Source organism: Acomys minous (genome assembly GCF_964271855.1).
Source record: "Acomys minous genome assembly, chromosome: 2".
In the NCBI taxonomy this organism is placed as follows: domain Eukaryota; kingdom Metazoa; phylum Chordata; class Mammalia; order Rodentia; family Muridae; genus Acomys; species Acomys minous.
In genome coordinates this window covers 36,259,720-36,285,099 of record NC_140484.1, presented here as the reverse complement: position 1 = coordinate 36,285,099, position 25,380 = coordinate 36,259,720, and the positions used below count along the sequence as shown (strand labels likewise).

At 41.5% G+C, this 25,380-nt stretch overlaps 1 long non-coding RNA gene across 3 annotated transcripts in view; it reads left to right on the top strand.

The window, feature by feature from the left end:
• LOC311589903 overlaps positions 1-23,229 on the top strand; it is an 80,852-nt gene extending 57,623 nt beyond the window's left edge. For all 3 annotated transcript variants that reach the window (XR_014776685.1, XR_014776686.1, XR_014776687.1), the window contains 2 exons: positions 7,694-7,803; positions 23,015-23,229. This is a non-coding gene — a long non-coding RNA (uncharacterized lncRNA). The remainder of the gene's footprint in view (positions 1-7,693; positions 7,804-23,014) is intronic.
• Positions 23,230-25,380: the final 2,151 nt, after the last annotated feature.

Genomic DNA, 25,380 nt, shown 5'->3' with positions numbered 1-25,380 from the left:
TGCCTCTCATTTTCCTCTAAAGCCCATAGTGCTGCACCCTTCTGTCCATCATTTGAACATAGAGGCTCACTCTTATTTACCTCAAGGCCCTTCTCACCGTTGGAGGCAGCAGCACAGGTCCACCAGCAGAGTGGAATCCAAGGCTGCACCTTTACAGGGTAAGATCTGTATCTTACTCAGTAACCTTACACACACAGCCTTTTGATAGCCACATGTAAAGACCTTCGGCTGCTGGCATTCCCAAGTTTCTGTCTTGTGTCACAAGTGATGTCTGTCACTGAAGTCAGATACGCAGAGGACTGGAGGAGTGGAGAGCACGTGGGAATTTCCATTGGAATGCAGAAAGCATGGATAAGTGCACAAAAGACTGGAGGGCGGTGCGGGGTGGTGTTTCTATGCTTTGGGCAAAAGCAGGAACAGAGGATCAAATCCTGGCTCTGCCACACACTAGCTAGATGCCTTAGGAGAGAGAGACATCCCTTCGTTCCTACAGTGTCCATTTTCACACATAAAACAGACACAACTTAACCTGCTTCATAGTTTACCGTGAGGGCTGGTGACCTGAACACTTAACAAGGCATCTAGTGCATTCTAAGGCACAAGAAGGCATATGATGACATACTTCACAGCTGGGCAAAGCATCAGGAACACTGAAGATTTTTGGAGCCATCCTCCTCAGTGTGGGCTAATGCCTATTTTCCACTGTAAGTGTAAAAGCATTTTAAATGCTCTGCAAGATGGAAATAAAGTTGCTGGCAGGCTTGTATTTCTGAAAAAAATTTTTTTCTTTAAATTTGGTTTTGAACTTAGTAAGCCTATTTAAAAACAGTTTCTAGCCTTGGTGCTGGGTATCGATTGGATAGAAATGGAGATGTGTATACATTTCAAAGCAGTGTAGATATTTGAGGATGTCAGAAGGCTTTGGAAAAATAATATAGTCTGACCTTTAATGTTTAGAGGGTGAAATGAAGACCACAGAGGCTAAATGATTCATTGGATGCCACGAAGCTGGAGGCACAGCTGTGGCTAAAACCCAAGTCTCGTGACACATAAGCAGGCCCTTTGATCTCCAACATGGCAGCAGCAAACCAGTCCAGAAAATGTTTTTTGTGCAGATTCTTCAATTTATGCATTGGACCTGTCCCCTCTCCAAAGACTAGTAAGTTAGAGTAGGAGTGAGGGACCAAAGCAAGAGTTTAACATGGTGCATGTGTGTGTGTGTGTGTGCATGCTTGCGTGCTTGCGTGTGTGTGTGTGTGTGTGTGTGTGTGTGTGTGTGTATGTGTGTGTGTGTGTGTGTGTGCATTGTATATATACTAAGATTGAAAGACACTTTGCCAGAATCAATCCTCTCCTTTCACTGTGTAGGTTCCAGGTTGTTCCAGGGACTGGACTCGGGTTTTTAGGTTTGGTGGCAAGCATCCTTACCCGTTGAGCCATCTTAGTGCCCTGATGTCCTGTTCTAGTGTTATAAATCCACTAAACATCATTCCTCTACAATTGTGAATGATAATGATTAACTATCACTTTAAAGTTCGGAAACGGGTGTTCTTAGAAAGAGCCTAACTGCTTTCACACATGGGCATAGATTTTTCTTCTACCCTTGAATACCTTTTTTAGTTTCTTTTGAAGCCTTTGTGATTCTTTTCCCTCACCACAACCAATTAACTTAGTGCTTTGTCCCATTTTATACACCTTAAAGATACTCTTTTAAGGAAACCTGATTTAATGAGCCAGTGGAATGCTGAAAGGGTGGTCATATGGCTTTTTATAATTAAGTAGGGTTTTGAAGATTTTGAAAAAGAGCCAATTATCACAATTGGGCCAAACCGTTTGTGACCCTTACATAAAGCTGTGTGGAATTAACTATGTTGGTTTCCTACTTTGATAGAGGAAAACTAAATCTGTGATTTATTTCTCCTTCTCATCTTTTCTGGTTAAGATGGAGGAGATTGAGGTGAAGTAAAGCCGGAGGAAAAAGCTGAAGAACATTTGTAAATAACGTTTTCTAATGTGGCTTATAATTTATTATATTAAAAAGTTTGCCAGGTAGATAGAACATTCAAGAGAAAATCATCGAACTGAACTGAATTTTACTAGCTGGAAGGCTTGGTTTCCATAGCAACAAGAGACACCACTACACTTTCTCTTCCCATCCACAAGGAGGGAACTAGCCAAAGAGCTTACTATTACCTGATATCCTATAAATTACTGTCTGTGTTAGATATCCTAACGAACCCCAATGTTGTTTTACTTTTAAACTAGGACAATGAAAGGAAGAAATAGGAGTATCTAACCAAGGAATAGAAAATAAAGAACTAGCTCACAGAGCTGAGTGATGCTGTGTGAGAGAGCAGTGGCAATAACACTTGTGAGGAAGAAAGAAATTGTTATTCAACGTCAATTTATGTTGTTAGCTGATCTCTGAGGTAGAAAAACATGCTCCTGAGCTGCTGTCAAGCTATAGGTCATCTGGTCGACCTCCATAATGATACTGTTGCTTTGAAAGATTCTGAAAAATGTGAGCCAATCTCTAATAACCCAAAGATAATCTAAACTGCACATTCAAACAGTTACAATGGTATGTTCCTTGCATATATAATTGATTGCTGTTAGTAGATAACAACCTTTTATTTATTCAAAACACATGCTGCATGTATTCATGAGACAGCTACTGGAAAGGTTCTGAGGATGTTGGGTACAAGTGAGACAGTCTTAGCTGCCAGAGATATGAATGTTGCATAGGCCCAAGATATCAAATTTCCTATTGACAGACAGTAGAGAAAGATCACTAACATTACCTGTGATGGGCACATCATTATTTAATACCCCTAGGATCCGGCACAGTTTCTTGAAAACAACTGTCAAGTAATAAATCTTGACCGAATATAAAAGCACGAGGATGAAATCGACACATCACATCAGAATTAGCTGTAGTAGGGAACTCCTCAAAGCACAAGGCCTCAAGCTACAGTTAAAGAAGAAGGTGTAATTGAACTCATTTTAAAGTAAGATAAATAGGATTCAAGTTTTCAGAAATAATAAGCAAAGCTGACATGTGAAGGTAGACTGTGCTGGCATTGTAGAGACATTTGTGCATAAGCAATCTATTACCTGTCCTCTGAGAGAGCAAACCCAGGCAAGTGGGGGAGACAGCTTTCAAAACTCTCTTGATTGCCAGGAAGAAAAGGAAAGAAAAAATCAGCCCAAAATGTAAACCAGAAAGCCTCAGAAGGCCTGCAGCTTGAACCCTGCCTGTGCAGCCAACCACTCATTTACTGCCTCCCTGAGCCAGACCCTCTTCTGGATACTGGGGCTGGAGCAGGTGGGAACACACTGAGTCATTGTTTCATGGCTTGTTTTCTTCATGAGACTAACCCCCTCCAAACACACCTCATGACTTACCTAAGTGTGATGATGGTGTTTCCTTTTAACAGAATCTAAACTCTATAAAGAAACGAAATTTTGCAGTTTGCTCCCAGTGCAGTGCTTGCAATACTGTACAGGTCCAACAGACATTTGCTGAATAAATGGATTGTGGAGTGTACATTCTGGGGGGAGACAGATTTTAAAATGAAATTAGGAACATAGGTAAGGTACAATCATACATTTTCTGTGTTGCTTTCTTCTAAATGCAAAGTGATCATTGCTTTATGGGGAGAGAATGATATATACATACATATATATATACATATATATATACATGCACACACACACACACACACACACACACACATATATATATATATATATATAGAGAGAGAGACAGAGAGAGACAGAGAGAGACAGAGAGAGAGAGACAGAGAGAGACAGAGAGAGAGAGACAGAGAAAGAGAGACAGAGAGAGAGAGAGAGAGAGAGAGAGAGAGAGAGAGAGAGAGAGAGGAAGAAGAAGAGAGGGGAGGGAGGGTATGAAATTGAATGGGTGGGGAGAAGCTGGGAGAGGAAAAAGTGTGATCAGAGTATATTGTATGAATTTTTTTTTCAATAAAACTGAAAGGCTTTATGGCCTCTGGCTTTGAATGTCTATTTCAAAATGTTAAAGAGAAAAATATAGGGGTATATTTATCATTTTCTGGGTGAATTCAGCACATTGATGGCTGTCATGAGCAACCCAATGGCCATGCTTCCTTCCCTCTGCCACTCAGCAATGCAGAGGCAAGGATCTCGGCAAGGGCCGCTTTATTGAATCCATTTTATTTCTGTATTTCTCCTTTCTCTGTCAATGGCTTCTCTTTTGTTTGCAAACTGCATTACTGGAGTGTCATAAACCCACCCACCAAGGTCCTGAGCTTAACGGCTTAATTGCCTGCTCCTGGCATTACTGGAAGGTGGCAGAAGTTCCCAGAGGTGCGATCCAGTTGGAAGAAGTAGGTCATTGTGGTGTGGCCTTGGCGGGTATATTTTGTAGCCGTCCCCTCCCTCTGTCCCTCTTTGCTGCCAGAAAGTGAGTATCTTTGATGTCCCACATGGTCCTTGCTCTGAGGGAGGCATGAATCCTGTACCAAACATGGATATCAAGTTCTGTAAATGACCAGCACAATTCTCTCATGTAAATTCAGGCTACACATCAGTCTTCAGTATATGCACAAATGTGTGCAACTCTCCAAAGTAAATCTTATGACATTTACATCACATTAAGAAGGAAGTCTGTGGATGGGGGAAAGCTCATGGGCCTCAAGCCGGAACAAAGAGCTATGGGAAACTGAGAAATGCTGAGAGTGGGAGAAATGGTCTCTCGGGGTGGGGGTGGGGGCACACCAACTGCTTTCCAATTACCAACGGCCAGTCTGAAAATGCATATTAAAAAGTATGTTATACAGATTAAGCAGGTTATATTTATATAAAAATACAGACATATTTATGTATGTAACACCAATTAAAGAAAAAGTAATCATGAATTTGAGAACGAGACAAAGCTCAATTCATCTGTTCTGATTTTTGTCATTTATACCTTTTGATATCATGAATATGAAGATCATAAAATGTACCCCTGTGTTTTCTTCTAGAGGTTCCTCCCATGCTCTTAAATCTTGAACGTATCTCTTTTATTTGTTTCAAGCTGGTTTTTATACATACGTTGAAATAAGGGTTCAAATTTACATTTTGACATGTGGCTACACAGTTGGATGCCAGCACAATTTGCCAAGAAGACGATTCTATCCTCCATGAGTTGTCAGGGCACACCTGTCACAAGTCAGTTGACAAGAGGCATGCGCATTCAATTTTTTGGTCTCTGAATTTTATACTTTTATACTGACTGCGTGTTTATGGGAGTGTGTGTGTGTGTGTGTGTGTGTGTGTGTGTGTGTGTGTGTAGTGTCAGGGTTATACAGTTTTTATGTCCATCACTGCCTGGTAAATTTTAAAACAGTTAAGTGTGACTCTACCTGCTTTATCTTTTGCCAGAATTTCCTGGCCTATTTTTGGTCCCTCAGAACTTTACCTGGTTTTATACAAAGATGGTTTCTGCAACCCTGAGGCTGACGGTGTTAAATCTGTAGATTTGTTTGGGGGACAGTGCCTCTTAACAATGGTGAAGGTCATCTGCTGTACACACATGGGATAGGTCTCCACCTACAGTTTTTAGAGTAGAAATTCTGCAAACATTTTGTTCATTTTGTCCCTAAATATTTTATTCTTTTGATACAATCATCAATGGAGTTGTTTTAACTTCATTTTCAGGTTGTTCATTGTATTTGTATAAAAACACATTTGAGGGCTGGCAAGATGGCTCAGACGATGAAGGTTACTTGCTATGCAAGCCAATGACCTGGGTTTGACCCATGAATCTTACAGTGGAAGAAGTGGGCCCAGTCCTGAGTATCGTCCTCTGACTTCACAAGCCTACAGTGGCACAAGTGTGTCTGCACTCACATACACATATCAGTATAATACACGAAAACATACATAATAAAAAAAAACTTTAAAATATAGTTCGTGTTTTGAAAACTGACTTGGCTCTAGTCCTAAGAGCTTTCGATAGATTCTCTAAAAATTCCTGCATATAAAAGCATGCTATTTGTGAATAAAGATATTTTACTTCTTCCTTTCCAAATCTTTTTCTTGCCTAATGTCCCTAGACAGAGTCCCTAGAACAGTGTCAGGTAGGGACTATGAGGGTTGGAATTCTTGACACGTACTTGACTGTTCTTTCATCAGCAATGAGGTTAGCTAGCTAGCCCTTGCAGGGAGCCTTTTTCAGGTTGAGAAACCCTTTCTATTCCCATTTGTACATGTTTCTGCTTCATTGAGCTGGCTATGGGAAGGAGAGCAGGAGCATCATTTGGATATCATAGATTCTCACATTTCTCACTCAGATTTTATAGATATTCTTGACTGCACATTTCACTTGCTCTTTGCCCTTAGGACCATTACATATATATATATATATATATATATATATATTTTTTTTTTTTTTAACATTCTTTGTAAATAGCCAGAAAAAAGTCACACTAGTCCAGGAAGCCAGCACCTCTTTATCTGGTAGGCTTATTCATTGCTAGTGCACAGCAAAAGAACAGTGACATCTACGTCACCTGCTTCATTAATGCTAACTGGGATGGCAGCAATGGTGACATGGGGTAAGATCCCCAATTAATAGTGGCAGGATGCTTATAGCAAGCACTGGTGATCCACCCTGGGGAGATCACAGCTCATCAAAGGCCTGGGTTTGCCAGTAATTGGGTAGACACTATTCCAGACAACACCTGATTAAACATCTAAAACTCAACCTGTTGGATGGACTTTGAAGAAGCGGCAAACCAATTAGCGGTTTTTTTTTTCCTTTCATAAGCAGCCTAGCCAATAGATTTTTAATCCAAACTCAGCGCTGTCTGTAAAAAGAGGCACCAATGAAGTAAAACGAGAAACTGTTGATTAAATCTCATCTGAGTTTTAAAAGCATAATGCGTACACAAGCTCTCGTCCTTTGCAGTGATCGCATTTGCATCAAGATGAATCATAAGTTCATCTTGATGAAAATGAGCCGCTGCTGACTGCAGGATGATTGGCAGCTCCTGAAGGCATTTTCCATCATGCAGCCTTGAGCTGGGTGCTGAGTGGACAGGCGGCAGCTGTGCTCACCCAGTGACTACTAAGAACAGAGTCCGTCTGTTACAGTCACTCCTGTCTTTGATGCTAAAATCCAAGAATGACCAGTGAGTTTGAAATAGGGACACCTGTGAAGAATGGATTCGGGGGCTCAAATCCATCTTCTTTGGTGGTTGACACTACGGTGTTTTGCTTTGTTTTTTTTTTGTTTGTTTGTTTGTTTGTTTTCTTGTTGTTGTTGGGTTTGTTTGTTTGTTTGTTTGTTTTTGCTTGTGTCCTCCCGTGATGATGATCTTGAGTTTATTTCCATAGTACTTTGGTATCTCCTAAGCAGAAGATACGGGAACAGCAGGGGCTTGACATTTAGCTCATTAGCTGAGAATTAAGATTTCTCACCCTGGTGCCTATGGCTACCACAGGACACTCTCCTTGGCGAATACCTTCCCCCTCATCTGGAGCCAAAGCCGGTAGGAAATGACATTTACGTAGCCACCTCTCTTTTGTAAATTGACTTTTAAATCCTTCCTTAGATCCAGGCATGCATTTGGGGTTTGTTTTTTTTTTTTTTTTTTTTTTTTTTTTTTTTTTTTTTTTGCACATACAAATGAAGTGATAATAATGTTCATTTATACTTATACAGGCCAACTCCGTACCAAGACCTGTTCACGGCCTCATGCCTGCTCCTTCATTATTCACCACAAGAACCTCAGCAGGACCATGAGACACAATGGAATCAAGTTGCTGCTCAAGGTAACAGGGCTGATGAGTGGAAATGCTGGAGCCTGAGGCTTGACAATCACTGCAGTGCACTACGCTACCTCCATATGAAATACTATTCACACTGCTTCTTTGAACAGCAGAATAAGTGATCAGTAGAGTGGTCCAACCAATAAGTCAGAATTGCTTCTGGCCTTGTCTCTCTACTTACTAGTTAATTCTCCTTGAAGGTCTGAATATGCATACAAGTGTAGACAAATTTTGTCACTATGGTAGGCAGATGCAATTAATACTTAAACTGTAAAACACCTGAGTAGATTCAAAGCATTGTGATAGGGATTAAGGCTGAAACAGGAAGACCAATAAATCGCAACTAGATATTCAGATATGTTTCTCTAGAGGACAGGTGAATTTAGGGCTATTCTTATAGTTCCGTTCAAAAACAACTTTTGTATCATTTACCTGGACAGTCTAAAGCCATTTTACATGTTAACAAGATAAATTTTTGGACCCCGACTCCAGCATGTGCCTAACTGTAACTACCCCTGTTCAAAGGCATCAATTTCTAGTGCAGAAAAAAAAAATGGTCAAAATCCACAACCTGTTGAACTAGAGCTAAGATGTAATGGGGAGATTATGCAAATAAATTATCAACCATCTGTCAAGAATTAGTACTTATTAACACACAAAAAATCATGTAATTAGAATTGTAGACCTGGCAGCTATTTTAACCTAAAATCATAATTTATACAACTTAATTAACAATAAGCTCTTGGAGGGGCAAAGACCTCCTCTTAGAAGCCTTTATATGTCTCTTGGAGTCTGACATACCATAGGCAGTCAAAACATTATGATAACTTGAATGGATTCACTAATTAGCCCCTGTAACATGTTTGAGAAGTGTGTCCTACATTTGTGATACATGCACATCGAAAATCATGAAGTTGCACAATTGGAGAAAATTGCCTCTCTGCAGCTGTGCTTCCTTGCTAGGAAAATGGAGTTATCCTAGCAAATCTCTAGGGCTTTCTTCCTGTTCAGGAAGCCTCTGTTGAGACTAGCAGTCTCTGTCCCACTAAAAGGGAGATTGGATGTCAAGGCCATGCCCGTGGGTATTTACCGTAAGGACTGAGCTATACATTAGCACCGCTTCAAGTAGATTGTGGTGGGTAAGAGATGGGTAGATTATGACCTAAGTTCTCCACCACTGCAAGCCACATGCTGTTCCATGAAGTGGACTTGACAAACGAATGCAGAATGGAAAATCCCATCTGTGAATCCTTAGCTGTTGTATGGTCTTTGGACTCCAGTTCAGAGTGGGGTGGAAGCTATCATATCCTCCAGCAGAGGGAGCCAGACTTAAGCATTAACCAGGCCACAAGTTAAAAGTCAGCATTTCATGGACTTGTTTGAGGGGTCTAGAAAAAAAGAAAGTACTTTGTAGGTATTTTGATAGGGATTGCATTGAATCTGTAGATTGCTTTTGGTAAGATGGTCATTTTTACTATGTTAGTTCTCCCGATCCACGAACAAGGTAGATCCCTCCATCTTCTGATAGCCAGAACATGGAAACAACCTAAGTATCCCTCAGTAGAAGAATGGATAAAGAAACTGTGGTACATTTACACTATGGAATATGACTCAGCTATTAAAAACAAGGAATTCCCGAAATTTGTGGACAAATGGATTGAACTAGAAATTACCATAATGAGTGAGTTCACCCAGAAGCAAAAAGAGTCAAATGGTATATACTCACTTATATAGAGACACTAGCCCAAGGGGCATGTCCCATGAAAGTCTTCACGTACCAGGAAAGTGGGTCAGAGGGGAGGTCATCCTATTGGGACTTTAGGTGAGAGAAGCATGGGAGAATGGGGAAATAGAAGGATCCAGAGGGTCCTAGAAACCTACAAGAAGAACATTATGACGCATGGACCTGAGTCCAAGGGTCCTGCTCAAACTATGGCACCAGCCAAGGACAATACGTGCCGTAAACTTCGAACCCCTACCCAGATCTAGATGATGGACAGGACATTCTCCACTGCTGAGTGGAGAGTGGGGTCTGACTTTCCTGCAAACTCTGGTGCCCCATTTTTGACCATGTCCTCTTGATGGGGAGGCCTAGAGGCACTCAGAAGAAGGATAGCAGGTTACCAAGAAAAGACTTGATACCCTATGAGCATATACAGGGGGAGGAGGTTCCCCTCAGTCACAGTCATAGGGGAGGGGAGTAGGGGGAAAGCGGGAGGGAGGGAGGAATGGGAGGATACAAGGGATAGGCTAACAATGAGACGTAATATGAATATATTAATAAAATATTTTTTAAAAAAGAAAATACACGTTTTGATACTGAATTCTCCTGTTTGGGTCCTATATAATAAGCAAACACTGCTTACAGGATCAATACCAATTCTCCAAAGGTTAAGTTTTGCCCCTAGTGACAGATGTGCTAAACAACAAAGCAAAGCAACAAATCCCTTGGTATCTACTTCATCAGAAGTGGAAGGATGTTTATAGAAAAGACAGGTGTGTGTTTACGTGTTTTAGCCAAAGGGGAATCTGAGTCTGGAATCAAAGAAACCATACAGATCTATGGCAGTGAGTAGATAGTGGGTGTATTTGCACGTAGGATTGTATGTTTAAGTAGGAAAGATTAGTCATGTTGAAATAAGAGACCCTCTAATTCAGCATCACTGAGGTCTTTATGAAGAGCAGAATTTTGGCAAAGACATGTGTAATACTTGTGTAAAGATGGAGACAGAGCCAAGGGTGAGGCCAGAGAGCAACTAGAAGCCAGAGAGGGAGGCTTAGTTTACTCTCCCATAAGACCCCAGAAGGAAACAAAGGCACAGACCCCTCTGCCTCCCTCCGACTCCCCGCCCCCCATCTTGACCTCTCAGCCTCCAGAAGAGTGGGACAACATTCCCTGCTGTTGTTTAAGCATCTCACTATATAGTACCTAATAGCAGCCCCAGAAAACTAACACATGGTCTTATTTCATTGTTTGGCAGCATTAAAAACAAATATCTTCTTAAGCGTTGCCTACAATTTCTACTCATTTTAATGACTCAAAAAGGGGGGGGGGTTGTATTCTAAACAAATATAAATGCAGTGTAAATATTAGGTGGCATGCATAGACAAAAATTTAAAAGACCACTGTTCACACCAACTAGGCCTAACCTCTGCAAAGTATTTCTCTCAGGATATATTATATAGTTATAAGTATATGTGAATTTTTCATCAAAAATGTTTATCTTATAAATACCAATTTATTTACTAAACAATCCACAACTTCCACAAGATAAACTTCTATTTTTCTCATGCTCACTCTATAGCCCAGGGCCTTTGAATGTTACAAAATGCTTCTGGAAATTGTTTGGTCAAAACACTCATCTACTCCCTCTCCTCTGATGCAGCAGAATTGCCCTCCTTTTTTTTTTTTTTCTTTTAAATCTCACCAACTTGTTAAATAAGCTGGGCCAACTGTTCTCCAGAATGTCCCTTGTTCTATATTTATCTGGTTATTTCTATGTGGTATCACTCATGTTTGCTTTTCTATCTTTTGTATCTCCAATAAATTAAAATAGAAGTCACAGCTTATGTGTTCAAGTTAAATATTTAGCTATAACACATCACAGGTGATGGTACAAGTTTCACAGCAAACAGTTTTAAATGTAATCTGGTGAAGCCCTCAAAACAGAATGCTTGTCTCTCCAATCCCATAGGCGTGTTGTATTATAGCAATTCCCCCTGTCCAAGGCAAGAAATAGTGAACGATGCCTTCCAAGTATGCCCATTATTCTGGAAGTGGGCACTTTCTGAACGTAATTATCAATTTCCTTTTCCTGCAGGAAGCTGCAAGACATGAACTCCTAAACACACACCCAAATTGTTCCTTCAGCTTTTCTAAAATCTTAAGAAGGCGTCCGTTACCTCCCCCACCTCTTTAACGTCCTAGTCTACCTCTTGATACATCACTGACTCATCCGCCATGTAGTCATGACGTGCACCTGCATGAGCGTTCTGGGGCATACAGGTGGGAAATGCTCCCACCTCCATGGAACTTCTTATATAGCCCAGGATGGATGCAATATGCAAATCTTAAGTTTCAGTAATGGGCTCCTAGCTCATTTTGTCATGTCTTCCCATGCCCTTGCTTGTCAGATTCTCAGAGGGACACCTTGTAGGACCTCCACTCTCCTGGAAACTGTACATTCCATAGTAAACCACACACTTTTTTTTTTTTTGAAAAGCTACACTCATTCCTTGGCCAAAGGTCCAGCCCCTACACTCCTTTCTCTACACGGCCTCATTGCTAATGACTTTCATTGGCTTTGTGTACATTCAGACCTCACTTTCTCTGAACTGAAAACTGTATATCTAACCACAGAAAACTCCCATAGATCAAGATCATTGTTCCGGGCTCCATTCCCATTAAACCTAAGTAAAGACATCCGAAAACATGTTTCTGTCTAAACCAGGGAAGAGTGTTTCTTGCAGATATCTCCACAGGTAGTGTAAAGTGCAATGGAGTGTGTAAATAGCTCTTTCGTAACACAGAAAAATATAAAAAGAAGCTGTTGGCATTTCTGGGTTTTGCTAAGTATCAAGACAGTAGCTGTGGAGGAAAATACTCAATGAGATGGGTAGTTGGAAGGCAGAATGAGACAATAAAGAAAGCAGACATGGACATGGAAGACATCTTGATGCCTCTCACTTCAGAGAAAGCAGCCAGAGAAAATGACCACAAGCCATTGCCGAGCCATTGCCATGGTGAAGAATCTTGGATGTCTCTGACTTTGGGCTGACCTGAGTTGAAGGCCTGGAAACTGGGAAGGAGGTTTTCTGGGTAGAGTGTATAGGGTTGTCTGCTTTACAGTGTTGCTGCCGAAAGGGCAGAAGGGAGGTTACTCATAGGGAAGTAGCAATGATGGATTCTGGGGTTTTTGTTTTTGCTTTTTGGGGGGTTTGTTTGTTTGTTTGTTTGTTTGTTTTTTGAGATAGGGTTTCTCTGTGTAGTCTTGTCTGTCTTGGACTCACTTTGTAGACCAGGGTGGCCTCGAACTTGCAGAGATCCACTTGCCTCTGCCTCCTGAGTGCTGGGATTACAGGTATGCACCACCTCGCCCAGCTCAATCTACACTTTTCACATTGAACAGTAGAAAATGGACTTTAGCTCCTCAGCTTGACATGATATAGACATTAAAAGTGTCTGTGACACTATAACTTTTGGGAGAAAAGCTTCCTTTTAAGGTGTGGCAAAGAACATATAAGAAGAACCTGGATTGGCTTGTGGATTCCCGTGATCTGGATGTTCCAGTGTATGTTGGATATACCTGGCACAGGATGCCTTTTCATGGAGGGCCTCACTTTCCACTCAGTGTTCCCACCACTAATGCGCCCATTGGTTTCTTCTGGTCCCCTTCCCATCTAACTAATCCTTAGAACTGTTGAACTCTACAGCTCATGAAGTTCTGCATGCTGCTTTCCTTCCGCATGGTTGTCTCTCCCCTGAACTCTTCAGTAGCATTCCCACCCTCGTTCTTTTCCCAACCATTTCCTCCTCGGCCCCTCTCCTCCTCCGTTACTTTTGAGTCACCGCTCTACTTACATCTCTTCCCATGTTGCAAAACAGTCAAAGATCTTTCTCTTCTGCATGACCCGCAGGCCCTTTCATAATCTAACTTCTTCTGACATCTGCTGCCTTAGCCTCCACCTTTTCCTGTCATTCTCCTAAACTGTAACACTTCCCAAAGTGGGTCACTCCCCTGTGCTACAAAAGAGCTTCTTCCACACTCCATTGGACTTTAAACTACTTATGAGAAAGAGGTATCTGCCAGAAACATTCTATGGTTTCCCAATGTTCTTTTCTTTTTAAACTTTATTTACTTATTCACTTTATATACTGGTCATAGCCCCATTCCTCTTCTCCTTCCAGCCCCACACTCTCTTCTTCTTGCCCTCCCCTATTCCTCAGAAAAGGGGAGCCACCTTTCCCATCCACCCCAGCTCAACAAGTCTCATCAGGACTGAGCATGCTTTCTTTCCCCTGTGGCCTGGCCTGGCAGTCCTGCCAGGGGGAAGTGATAAAAAAAAAAAAGGTGGTAACAGAATCCCTGTCAGAGACAACCCAGTCTACCCTTACTAGAGGACCCACATGAAGCCTGAACTGCCCATTGGCTACATCTGGACGTAGGTCCAGTCTATACACGGTCCTTGCTTGGTGCTTCAGTCTCAGCAAGCCCCTCTGGGCCCTGGTTAGCTTACCCTGTTGGTCTTCTTGTGGGGCTCCTGTCACTTTGTGGGGCTCCTGTCACCTCCAGGTCCTTTTTTTTCCTCCCCCCCCCACTTTCCCACAAGACTGCCTATGCATTGCCTAGTATTTGCTGTGAGTCTCAGCATCTGTTTTGATATGTTGCCGGGTGGATCTTCTCAGAGGACAACTCTGCTAGACTCCTGTCTCCAAGCATAACAGTGTCTGGGGTTGGCTTTCTCTGATGCGGTGGGTCTTGGGTTGGGCCAGGCATTAGTTGGACATTTTCTCAATCTCTGCTGTATCTGCTCTATCTTTATCCCTACACATCTTGTAGGCAGAGTAAATTTTGGGTCAAAGTTTTTGTGGGTGAGTTAATTCCCCCTCCCTCTACTAGGAGTCTTGTCCAGTTAGAAGGTGTCCTCTTTAGTCACTCTGGCCCCTGCTACTAGTAGTCTCAATCTGGCACTTTCTCAGACAGTTGGCAATAGTTCTACCTCAAGACCCAGCTATACCACTCTTGGGATAAACCCAAAAGACGATCCACCATATAACAAGGACACTTGTTCAACTATGTTCATAGCAGCTTTATTTGTAATAGCCAGAATCTGGAAACAACCTACATGTCCCCCAACAGAAGAATGGATAAAGAAACTGTGGTACATTTACAGAATGAAATACTACTCAGCTAGTAAAAACAAAGAAATCGTGAAATTTGCAGGCAAATGGATGGAATTAGAAAAGATCATCCTGAATGAGGTAACCCTGACTCTGAAAGACACACATGGTATGTACTCACTTATAAGTGAATTTTAGCTATATAGTACAGGACAGACAAACTACAAGGAGGATCCAAGTGGTGGTGGTGGGGTACTCAAATATCACTCAGAAGGGGAAATAGAAAAGACAGAGGTAGTGGCTGAAGAGAGGGAACAAGGTAGGAAAAGGGGTGCAGAGAGATATGAGGGTGGAGATTAGACCTGGGAAAACAGGGGTGGAGTGGGGGTGCAGGAGGACAGAAGGCAAAAGAGAAACTGTGGGCAGGGATGGGGGTTGGGGGGGTAATCTCTATGACAAACTGGAGGCCTAAGTCAGGGTAGGCTTCTGGGAAGATATGAGGGGTACTCTACCAATGTTCTTTTCTTCATCTTGCCTAAATAGAAATAACACTCTCAGGTTTCTGGGGTGTCTTGTTTGGTTGGTTGGGTTTCGTGTGTGTTGCTTTAAAAACATTTCTTTATAGGATGAACTTCAATTTTGCAAAAGCTACTATCTAAATATGTACTTTGTTTCCTTAAGCACTGGGCAACTCTTAGCTCACATAAACAACCTTTAATTATTGATATCTTATCAACTGCCATGTGAAATACTATTTGAATTGGACCTTTTGTGAGTTTATGTGAATCAACTGCATCTAAAGAACACAATGCTGAAAAAAGAAACCCTTTTTTGCCATTCAATCTGTATCTCTCAGTATTTTCCAATTACAACTTGAATTATACGGGTGGCTCAAGGTACAGCAATAAATTTAGTTAGATGCATTTTTTTGATAGTGCCTGAGATTCAGTTGGAAATGTATCTATATTTTTCACATTTCCAATAAAGGAACACTTAATCAAGCACCTATATGAATTCATCCCATTAAATATTAGTGTAAAAATGTCTTATTAAATCCTTACACATAGCACATATAATAAAATAATTAATTATAATCTATACTTAATTTCACATATATTAAAGCAGCATGAGCCAAGTGGTGGTAGTGCACACCTTTAATCCCAGCATTTGGGAAGCAGAAGCAGGAGGATCTCTGAGCTCAAGTCCAACCTTGTCTACAGAGTGAGTTCCAGGACAGCCAAGGCTACGCAGATAAACCCTCTCAAAAAACAAACAAAACAAAACAAAACAAAGCAAAAAGAAAACAGTGTACGAGTAATTTTGAGGTACTCATGTCTGTGCTTGGGTATGTCTTACTTTCTGAAACTCTTCCAGAACTCCAAACCCAGACTTTACTTTCTTCGGGGTGCGTCTCTTTCTTTCAGCCCTAGATGTTGGCCCATGTGGTCATCATCCAGGTGAGTCCGCGGGAAGCTTTTGCTGGCTGCCTTTGCAAAATCTGCTTGATCCTTTCTTTCCTGATTCTCCTCAGTTGGCCACCCATTAGAATTAAGAGGAAGCTAGCCTTAGCCATAGGTCAGAACACTCCAGTCTTCTGAGGCTAATCAAAGCAGAGGCCATGAAGCAGAGTGTACACTAAGCAGGCCTCTGAGAAAAGTGTCTCATACAGAAGAAACAAACTCAAGGAAAGACAATCACACTTGTTCCTCTGAACATTTTGGGTCTGGATGTGAGGCCTGAAACACTTTCAACGATTATACAGTCACTCTGTGGGCAGAGTTAAGAGCCCTCCAGAGCCTGCACTGTGCACTAGGTAGATGCAGTTCTTACTCTTGGACTCCTTGTGGCATAAAAATTATAAGTGTGCACTCTGTTTAACTCGGTAGAAATTTATCTCTGGCAGGAGAAAAATGTATGCAAAGTAATGTATTCTATAGTAGTAATTGAGACTGGCATATCCAAAGTTAGCAGGTGGAGTAGAGGATTGGAGATCTGGAAGAGTCAATATTGGAGTTCAAGTCCAACGACCATTTACAGAAAAAAAACTTCTTGCTTGCAAATCTGTTATTTGTTCTGTTAGGGCATCTGCTAGCTGGCTGTACTAGTTTGCTTTCTGGTGCGTGATAAAAACAGTGATCAAAAACAAACTTGTGGAGTAAAGGGTTCATTTCTGCTTATAGTCCATATCAAGGGATGCCAAGACAGACACTCAGGGCAGAATGCTAGAGGCAGGACCTGAAGCCGAGACTACAAAGGCTCCCCATGACCTTATCAGCTTGCTTTCTTACACAACTCAGGACTACCTGCCCAAAGATGAGAATACCTACAGCAGTTTGGGTGATCTTTGAGTCAAGAAAATGCCACTACAGACATGTCTACCAGACAGTCAGATGAAGCACCGATGTTTGCTCTTCCCAGGTGACTCAAGTTGACATAAGCTAACCAGCACACTAGCTGAACTTTATCTGCATTTTGGAAATCAATCTGCTTCTCACAAACTACACAAGTTTAAATATGCCTCATGCTAAATACCCTCACAGAAACACCTAGAACACTGTTTGACTATACAGGCACCATGGCTTAGTAAATTTGAAATATAAGATTACCATTATAACCATTGTATGGTTTCATAACCAATTTCTTGAGATCTTATAACAGTCTGGAATGTCCAAAGCTTTTGTGTCATTGCATATAAACATTCTTTCATTGATATCATGCCAAAAAAAAAAGAATAAGATCATCATTTTGCATGATTTCATAATAGCTGAAACCAAGACATTGTATAAAAGGAGCAGAAAAAGGCCAGGCCTAGGAAACTGCTGGAAAATTAGAGATAGAATAAAGAAACCAGAGGTATAGATGCTAGAGAAGGAAGGATAGTACAGTGTAGCTCGTGTGAGCCCAAGACACAGTACTTCCAGTGCTGTGAGAAATTAAAGTTGTCAATGCTCAAAAGGCACCTCTGAGACTGGGTCTCTACAAGATCATCTGTTTCTGCATGCCAGTAGGAAACAGCACATCGACTCGAGCTATTTAAGTAGTGCTTAATTGGGGCAGAAGGATAGTATAGGAAATGTAAGAAAGTAGAGAAATTAGTTAATGCTGCCAAGAACCAACAAGATAGGACCCAGAGCATGCATGTTATGTGTATTTCCCCTGGATCATAAGAAACACATGGCAAAAAAGAGGACACCATGACATGAAGGCATAGGATTGATGGACAAGTGAGAGTTTCTGCCAAAGGATGCCATCAACCAGAAAGGACATGGTTGGAGTACACGGTGGGATGTTGTGTCTTTGTCTTTCCTCACCTACCTAAGGCATTCTCTGATTGGCTTTAATAGAAAGTTGCTGATGGAGCCGGGCGTGGTGGCGCACGCCTTTAATCCCAGCACTCGGGAGGCAGAGGCGGGTGGATCGCTGTGAGTTCGAGGCTAGCCTGGCCTACAAAGTGAGTCCAGGACAGCCAAGGCTAATACAGAGAGACTCTGTCTCGAAAAACAAACAAACAAAAAAGGTTGCTGATGGTCTATAGATGAACAGAGAGATAACTGGAAGGCGGGACTTCCTGGAAGAGAAAGATGGCAACGCTGGGAAGAAGAAAGAGGAAGGCCTTCTTGCAAGGACACATGAGGGAAGTAGACTTGACTATGGGCCTGGAAGGGTTAGCTAGTTTCCTGGTTGGATGGAGCAAAGTAGATGGGTTAACATAGATGAGAGCTACTTGCGAGTCTGCCCAGCTAAGGCATAAGTATTAAAATATCAAAAAAGGTCTTGACATCTTTATTGTTTTGGCCTAAGGGTCACCCTGAGTCTTAGGCCTTTTCACCAGGAGATGTAAGGCAATGGTCTTCTACAGAACACAGTGGAAAAATTATTTTCAGTCCACTTCCTATGTCACCCACTGGTGCTCCCAATATGTCAAGGGAGCCAGAGTGAGACTGCCAGATAAAATATAAGACATCTTGTTGAATATGAATTCAGATAAGTGCATGTATTTATACTATATACATATGAGACATACCTGCATTTAAAAGCTACATTTGCAATTCAAATGTAACTAGGCATCTCTCAGTTTTTACTTGCTGAATTTTGGCAGTAGAACCCAGAAGACTTTTGAACCAACAGAAGCGCCTCTGAGCATCATCAGGGCTCAGAAGGGACCACTCACAAGTGTATTTGGAGCAATCAGAGTTCTTTTCCTCTTGACTCATGAAACTTGGATGTTTCTCTTCCAACAAAAATGACCTATGTTTTTCTTGTTCTAGTTAGTGCCCTGGAAACTCTACAAAGGATTCTAGGACAATAGAGATTTTAAAAGTAAAATATGTAGATAGAGGATGCTTTTAAGATTTTATAATTAACTTTTAACTGCAGTGTTCATTAGTATTAACGAACTCCAGAGAAAAACTCTTTTATCTTCTAGAATCCTCAAAGTTGAATTATCATTTTTCCCTGTGAATATATCTTTCCACACTGCTGCACAATAAGATTTCAGACTATTTTCCTTCTCTTTTTGAATGTCCTTCTCCCAAATTTATGTTAGAGTTTAAATACTATTGTAATAATATTAAAAGTTGGAATCTTTAAGACAATGACCTCACAAATGGACTAGTGTCTATGTTAGGTTCATCACAGCGATAGAATAACATATGAACAAGTCAAAAGAGGCCTTGCTTATTTGGCCTCAGAATTTTAGAGGTTTCCATCCATTGTGGCAGGGATGGCGCAGAGAGAGCAACTCATATTGTGGCAGCAAGCAACAGGATGGCATGTGCCGCTCAAGTAGCTTTTTACATGTCCTCAGCCTAGTAGATGACAGGGCCCTTATCCACAAAGCTCCCTAGTTCCTTACATAATCCCCACTAAGACCCAGAGGCGTGCTTTACTGACTTCCTAGCACTTCTCAAGCAAATTGGCAATGAAGATTAAGAATCACAAGTCCATCCCTTGTCAACATGATACCCAAACACATATTTTCGAACCAATGCTTCTCAACATTTCTAGTGCTGCAACCCTCTAATACAGTTTCTCACGGTGTAGTGACCCCGAGCCATAAAATTCTTTCTTGCTGCTTCATAACTTAATTTTGCTACTGATATGGCTCATAATATAAATATCTGTTATGCAGGATATCTAATATGCTACCCCAAAGGGGTTGTGAGCTACAGATTGCGAACCACTGCTTTAAACTGTTCTATCCCCGGTCCTCAAAGAGTTCCTGCCTGTCTCATAACCAGCCCATCATTGTCCAAAAGATCCCACAGCCACAATAATGTTCAAAACACTCTAACACTTGGGATGCTGTGGATTTTATTTGAAATGACCCTACTAGAGGCTCAGGTGTCTTTTCCGTCTACAACTTGTGGTACTACGTGGACGCTATGGTGCCTTTCTTTAGGAGTTGTGGCCTGGCTTGCAGGTATCTAGAAGAAAGTCTTTGGGATTGTATCTGAGCCTTAATTTCATTCTTTTGTTCTCTCCCTTAGTATTTCTTAGTTTCTTTTCATTTGCTTGATAAAATATGCAACAAAAGTTTGTGGGGTTTTTTTTTTCATTAATTATTTTTTTTTCATTCCGATTGGAACGTCCTCTCTCTCCTCTCCTCCCAGTCTCTTTTCTCCCCTTCCCCCATGCCCTCCCCACTCTTTTTCTTCTCAGAGAAAGGGAGACCGCCCATGGACATCAAGTAGGCCGAGGCACATCATCTTTTATTGAGGCTGGACAAGGGCATCCAGTTAGGGAGAAGGGGTCCAAAAGCAGGCAACAGAGTCAGAGGCAGCCCCTGCTCCCGCTGTTAGAGCGCCCTCATGAGGACCAAGCTGTACATAGGTTACAAATGTGTGTGGTGCCAAGGTCAGTCCCATGGATGCTCTCTGGTTGTTGGTTCAGTCTCTGTGAGCCCCTGTGGGCCCAGGTTAGCTGATTTTGTAGGTTTCCTTGCTGACTTTATAGTTCAGAAGGAATATTTTAGGTTTCAAACTTGGGACAAATTGCTAACTGAGGTGACCATTAACATATGAAAATGGACCTGGCTGTGAGGTTCTCCCCGCATCCATCAGGTTTTACACATTACAGGGTATAGCTAGTATACTCCGTCCTCTTCTCTCGGCTGCACTTCCCTGTATAATCCACCCATTTGGGCTACCTGGCCTTTTTGGTCTACCCTTTACTTTCTTGGCCAGTTTCTTGGCCCAAGCTGCCCCTCTTGGTCTGCAACCCCTCTCCCTTGTCCCCTCCCCTCCCCCTCTCCTCACAAGGCCCAGCTCAGTCTGAACATATCCATTCTGGACTCTTCCATATGTCCTGCCTCTAGCTATGCTCTCCACTTTATCTACAATAAACTTTCTCCTCCACCATACCTAGCCGTAGTCATATTCTCCCTCTTTTATTTCTTCTTTTCATTCAGGATACAGTCTATGATGATGAGCAAAGTGTGGTGACAGACGGGGAAGGCACAGTGGAAGGTATAAGAAACTGATCACATTGTATGCACACTGGAACCAGGTTATAAAACCTCAAAGGCTACCCTCCTCCAGCAAGGCTTCACCTCCTAAAGGTGCCACACCTTCCTAGGCAGCACCTGCAACAAGGGACCAAGTGTTCAAATACACACGCCATCCTGTTATGGTTAGAGCCAGAAGACCAGAAGGCTGATAGAATATGTCCTGCAAAGACCTTGCTCAGAGAGACTGACTTCCAAAGTAATGAAGTAATTTATTAGGCAAATAAAATTTAAGACTGTATGTTATATTCAGGCTATGGCATGATTGTTAGTCATTGCTTTTAGTCAGATTTACACAGACTTGGGACAAAAAAATGGAACAGAAAAAAGTAAAATAATGTGTAATTTAGGGAAGAAAAGAGAATTTGTGCATTTGATGTTTGCAGACAAGGCGACTGTAATTGTTAGAGGTTAGAGTCATTCACTGGGACAATAGCAAAAGTGTGTTGATAGCAGGACCTCATTCAAAAGACTCAGAATAGAGGAAGGCAAATAGTTTAAAGGCTTCCATTCAAAAGGAGAATGCCTGGAAATAGAGTTTATGCAGAGAACTGCAATGGTGCCCTACTGGAAAGGGGCTTCCCTGGGAATTGTTTTCTAAGGTTAAGCCACAAAGGCAATCAGAGGCCATTGCAGCCATGGTTCAAGGGGCCTGGATATCATCACTCCAACTGACAGCAGAATTTGGTGTTGTTCATGTGGTGCTGGTTTTACAGACAGGCAGAATGCAAGAAAGAAGCATTAAGGTTCCAGGGGAAAGCTCTGTTTGACCAGGCCATGTGTAGTGGTCAGATTCCTCATGGAGAGCCCATGGTAGAGCAATCCACAAAGCTTTGAGGGTAAAGCCTACGTTGCAATAGGGTGCTGGAGATGGCAGAACGGTGTAGGCATCTACAAAGGAACTGAAGGCACTTTCATTGCAGAGTACCTATTTTATTTTTTAATTTAATTTTATTTATTTAATCACTTTTCTATTAATTTATTCTTGTTACATCTCAATGGTTATCCCATCGCAGCCTGATCCCAGCTCTCACCCTTCTCCCAGTTCTACCCTCACACCCTTCCACCCCACCCCCCATTTCCCTCTCTCCTTCTCAAAGAAGGGAAGACCCCTAAAAGGTATCAACCTACCCTGGTACCTCAAGTCACAGCAGGACTAAGCTCATCTTCTTCCACTGAGGCCTGACAAGGTAGCCCGGCTAGGGAAAAGGGATCCAAAGGCTGGCAACAGAGTCAGCCCATACTCCCATTGTTAGGAGACCCACATGATGACAAAGCTGCACATCTGCTACATACGTTTAGGGGTCTATGTCTGGCCCATGCAAGCTCTGTGGTTGGTGGTTCAGTCTCTGAGAGCCCCCATTGGCCCAGGTCAGTTTATTCTAGGTCTTCTTGTGGTGTCTTTGAACCCTCCAGCTCCCTCAATCCTCCTTCCCACTCTTCCACAAAACTCCCCCAGCTTGGCCTATTGTTTGGCTATGGGTCTCTGCATCTGTTCCCATCAGCTGCTGGATGAAGCTTCTTAGAAGTCAGTTATGTTAGAGTCCTGTCTCAAAGTATAGTAGAATATCATTAATAGTTAGTGTCAGGGATTGGCTCTCTTCCATGGGGTGGGTCTCAAGCTGGGCCACTCATTGGTTTGCCATTCCCTCAATCTCTGCTCCATCTTTATCCCTACACGTCTTGTAGGCAAGGCGAATTTTGGGTCGAAGGTTTTATGAGTGGGTTGGTGTTACCCTGCCTCCACTGGAAGTCCCACCTGGCTACAGGAGGTGGCAGCTTCAGGCTTCATGTTCCCTGCTGTTAGAGATCCCAGCTAGGTTCACCCCCATTGATGCCCTCCCCACCAATTTCCATTCTCTCCCCAGGTCAGAGTACCAATTTTAATAGTGAACCCTGAGTCATCTACAGAGCTATATATAGAACATGGGTAAGTCAATTTTGTGTCTATATCCACATCTTATTTACATCTTAGAACATTCTGCTTATCAGTTTAGCTAATGTATACTGCTTATTTGTGATTGGGAAGTAATCTGTAAGGATAACTTAAAGAGTTAAAGTTTGGAAGACCACACATCCATGATGATGAAATTCTGCCTTTTGTTCACAAATACCTTTCAAGATCATACAACAAAGAAATGACGTCACAAGTACAGATGAGATGAGCCATCAAGCACAGTCTTCTAAAAACTTATGAATAAGTACATCTGCTGCAGGGTTGTCAGTGAGACGCTCTGGAGGCAACCTGTACCACACAGAACATTCATCCCAAGCATGTCATCCAGGTTTTACTTTACATAGATCTCAGCAGCTTGGATGCTCTGGTAAATTCAGGCTTGCTGTACAGGAAGCAAAATTCTCGTTAAGGTAATTTTGGCAGATCCTTCCTTTTGGCAAGATCATTAAATCCTTGATAGGCTAAGCATGCTAATTAGCCAACTATGTTAAACAAAAAGATTCTTGTCCTTTTTTGGTTTTGTTAATTGCCTGAGCATTCACTCATACCAGTGTATAATTATTTCACATGTTTTTCACTCATTGTCTTGACCTTAAACAAAGTTTCACTAACAGCTACAGCAAGATCAGTGACCCTGAAGTCACCCCAAAGGAGCCAACCATGTCACTAATTTAAGATAATGAGAAAAGTCTATCTCTGTTCTGACTGAAATATTATATAGAAGGGAGCATGCTTTTGTACAAAGAAGGTTTTGTCACGAGAAATGTGTGACAGAGAGTGCTGTGATAAATGGAAAAATGCAAACCGTTCCTCCCTCTAGCTAGTCTCTTTGCAAAGCCAGTCCCCACTGACTTGGCCAGTCCAGGACCATCTCTGACCAGGACCCAATAAACTTGGCACAAGCAGATGTCTGAAAACCCCTTAGGTACAGAGGCTTCGCTCCCACTGTTCTTGGGAACCCTGTGATCACTGCAGTGTCAGCAGGACCTGCCTCTTCCGCCACCATGTTACACATGGCCAGGGCACCCTTGGCATTGCCAACCTTGATCCAACAGCTTGTTATCAGAATGAGAAGATTCTAGATCCCAACCCAACCAGATAAAACTGGAGAATCCATCTAGTGAACTCACTAAACAGGAAGTGCCATTTGTTGTTCTAAGACAATATGTTTCCAGGTGATTAGAGAAAGCTAACAAAAACTTACAAATCCTCTTTTTCTGTACAATATATAACACATACATTATGTATGTAGTGCATATTTTATATAGACATATGCATATATTCATGCATATTTTCTTCTAGAAATGAACAAATTTATACCAACTGGTTCAGCATTCTCACTTCTAAAATGAAAGGTGGCAAGCTTTCATTACGTGGTGATTATGAGATTTTCAGTGCTCTGTCACAGCAGAAATACTGATAAGTTTATCAGGTCTAAAGAAACTGATAAGGAAATATAGAGGAATATGATGAAAAAGTAATGAATATGTCTGTACAGCATTTTGTGAGTAACCTTAATATTCCTTTCCTGACTTCCCATATCATCATTATCAAAAATACTGGCATAGGGTCCACATGTACTATCCATTTTTTTTACATGTTTACCTTTAAGATCCTCCAGGCTTCTACTTTCAAATTTTCTGTTGTTTGTAGATAAAAATTCAAATGATTAATTCTAAATAAGTCTTGTTGGCTGCTTCTCAAGTCACACATTTTTTAGATTATTTTTTAATCTTTAAATTAATTTTATTTTTAAGTTTTCAGATTATTATTTACTTTTCAAATTATTCCATTTTTCAAAACTATGTTTTAAAAAGTTTATAATTTTAAAATATAAATAACAGGGCTGGCAGGATGGCTCAGAGGTTACAAGCACAGCTTTTGCAAAGGACCTGAGTTCACTTCTCAGCACCTTCATTGGGCAAAATCACCCGTAAGTCCAGTTCCAAGGAATATGATGTCCTCTTCTGTCCTCCATGAGTAACTTCATTTATGTACAAAAACTCCCATGCATATACATAATATAAAATGAATCTTTTAAAAAAAGACAAACAACCTAACTAAAGTATGAGTGAGGGATCCAAAGAATCTTGTGCTGGCTAGTTTTACGTCAACTTGACACAGGGTAGAGTCATCAGAGAGGTGATACCCTCAATTGAGAAATTTTCTATATAAGATTAGGATATAGACAAGCCTATAGGGCATTTTCTTAATCAGTGATTGTGGGTGGGGGCACCCCTGGCCTAGTGGTTCTATAAGAAAGCAGGCTAAACAAGT